The sequence below is a fragment of the Rhea americana genome, unplaced genomic scaffold, assembly GCF_003343005.1.
Source record: "Rhea americana isolate MKP2758 unplaced genomic scaffold, rheAme1 scaffold_416, whole genome shotgun sequence".
Taxonomy (NCBI): domain Eukaryota; kingdom Metazoa; phylum Chordata; class Aves; order Rheiformes; family Rheidae; genus Rhea; species Rhea americana.
This window is the reverse complement of record NW_028186553.1, coordinates 157162-159421: the sequence shown is the minus strand read 5'-3', so window position 1 is coordinate 159421 and position 2260 is coordinate 157162. Positions and strand designations below refer to the sequence as shown.

Sequence of the window (2260 nt, the reverse complement as noted above, 5' to 3'; positions counted from 1 at the left end):
GGCGGGGAGGGGAGCCGGGCGGGGGGGGCGCACACGCTGCGCAGCGTTCCCACGGCCCCGGGCGTTTGTGACAACACAAACGAAACGGGTTTTTTGGCTTTCTGTTCTCCCCGCCCCTTTTTTCTCCTTTTTTCCTCCTTTCCCCCCTTTTCTCTTCCCCTCTTTCCCCCTTCTTTCCCCCTCTTTTTCCCCCTTTTCTTTTTCTCCTTCCCCCCTTTTTCTCTCCCACTTTCCCCCCTTTTCCTTTTTGTCCTTTCCCCCATTTTCTCCTTTCCCCGCTTTTCCCCATTTTCCTCCCTTTTTCTTCCCTTTTCCTTTTTTCCTCCCTTTTCCCCCTTTTTCCCATTTTCCCCCTTTCCCCCCTTCCCTGCTCTTTTTCCCCTTCCCCCCCTTTTTCCCCCTTCCCCCCTTTCTCCCCCTTTTTCTCCGCTTTGCTCCCCCTTTTTCTCCTTTTTACTCCCTTTTTCCCCTTTCCTTTTTTCCCCTTTTCCTTTTTTCCCCTTTTCCTTTTTTCCCCACTTTATATAATCTGTGTTTTTCCAAACCCACTTCTCCCCGCAGGAAGGGGCCTGTTGCGGGAGGGGAACTCGGAGCCCTCCTTGGCTTTTTGCTGCCACTATTCGGACCGAACGCGCTTTCCCCGCGGGGCCGAGCCGAGGAGCGAAGGCTCCGCCGACTCGGCGCCGTTTCGCTCCACGACGAAGCGGGAAAGCAAAATCCAGGAGCCGCGCGCGGGTTTCCCGGCCCGTTTCCGCCTCCGCGCGACGAGCCAGCCCCGTCGCGGGGCGGACGCCGGGCTCGGAGGGGCCCGCTCCCGCGACGCCGCGTCCCGCCAGCAGCCCTGCGCTTCCGGAGAAATCCCAGAAAACACAGAATAAAAACGAATCCCGCGCCGAGGCCGGCCCGGCCTCGCCGCAGCCAGCGCATCATCCCGCCAGCGTCCCTGCGAGCGGCCCGCGCCACGACTTCTTCCGCTCGTTTAACCAGGGCACGAGCCAGGGGACGGTGCCGCCACTCGTCCCGGGCGGCCCGCTGGCTCCGGCGCTTCTTTCCCGGCCGACGCTGCGCGTTTCCACCCCGCCGCCCTCCCCAAAGCCGCCTCGGGCGGTTTTGGTTTGGCCTGGGGGGGGGGGAAGAAAGGAGGAAGGAAGGAAGGGAGGAAAGAAAGAGGGAAAGGGGGGGAAAGACGACGGGGAAAAGGCAAAGCGGGCGGCGGAGGCGGGTGCCGTGCGGCCGAGCGCCCAGCCCCGCTCGCCCGAGGGTGCCGGGGCGCCGGGAGCCGCCGGCCGGGGATGCCCGGGCCCCGAGTGCCATCTGCTGGCAAGCGGCCCCCGGCCCCCCCCGGCCCCCGAGCACCTTCTCCCGGGCGCCGGGACGCTCCCGCGCGCGGAGCCCAGCGACGGCCGCTTGGAAACTTGGAAAAATTTAATACTGATACAGGAGGGTTTTTCTTTTACAGAGCAAAATTAACGTGGGGAGGGCACCGGGAGGGCGGGGGAGGCAGGAGCCTACCAGGGTGCAACAAACAACACGGCGTTTACGGGAATGACGGACAAATACAAAAGGCACCGGCAAGGACAGGGATCCTCCTACGTCCGCGCTCGGCTGGATTAGCTTTAACTTGCTTCTTTCTTTTTCTTCTTTTCCCCTAAAAAACCCTTTGCTGGGGGTCTCCGCCGGAGCGGGGAGCTGGAAGGCACTTGGGGAGCACGGTGGGGTGCGGGAGCAGCGTCGCGGCGCCCCACCGCCGCGGGCGCCCGCGGGAACGCCGCCGCCGGCCTCAGCGTACCATACGGAGATTAAAAATATAAAAAATGAAACCCTACGGGCACGAGGATTCGAAAGCTTCTACGTACCAGCCAGCCCCGGGGCGGGGGGCGCGGGGCAGCGCCGCTCCCGGCCTCTCTCCCGCGGGAGACGGCCCCGGCAAGCTCAGCGCGCCTACCCTAACCTAAACTCGCCCCGCGTCCAGCGCCGCCGGCCCCCGGCGTCCTCTCCGAGCCGGCGCGGGGCACCGCGGCCCCTCCGAGGTCTCCGACGGCGAGCGCTGGCCCGGCTCCGAGTTTGGACGCCGGGAGCGACGGCCCCGGCCCGGCTGCGGAGATGCTGGTGGCAGCGCGGGAAAACGCCGGTGGCACCGCGGGAAAACGCCGGTGGCACCGCGGGACGGGACGCGGGACGGGACGCTCCGGGCGCGGGCGTCCCAAGCCGGCCGAGCTCCCCGCTCCCGCCGCGCTGCCGCCCGCCGGCGCCACCTTCC

At 65.9% G+C, this 2260-nt stretch overlaps 1 protein-coding gene across 1 annotated transcript in view; it reads right to left on the bottom strand.

Moving 5' to 3' along the window:
* Positions 1-2260, bottom strand: part of LOC146590241 (protein smoothened-like) — a 121945-nt gene that overhangs the window by 111868 nt on the left and 7817 nt on the right. The window lies entirely within an intron of this gene.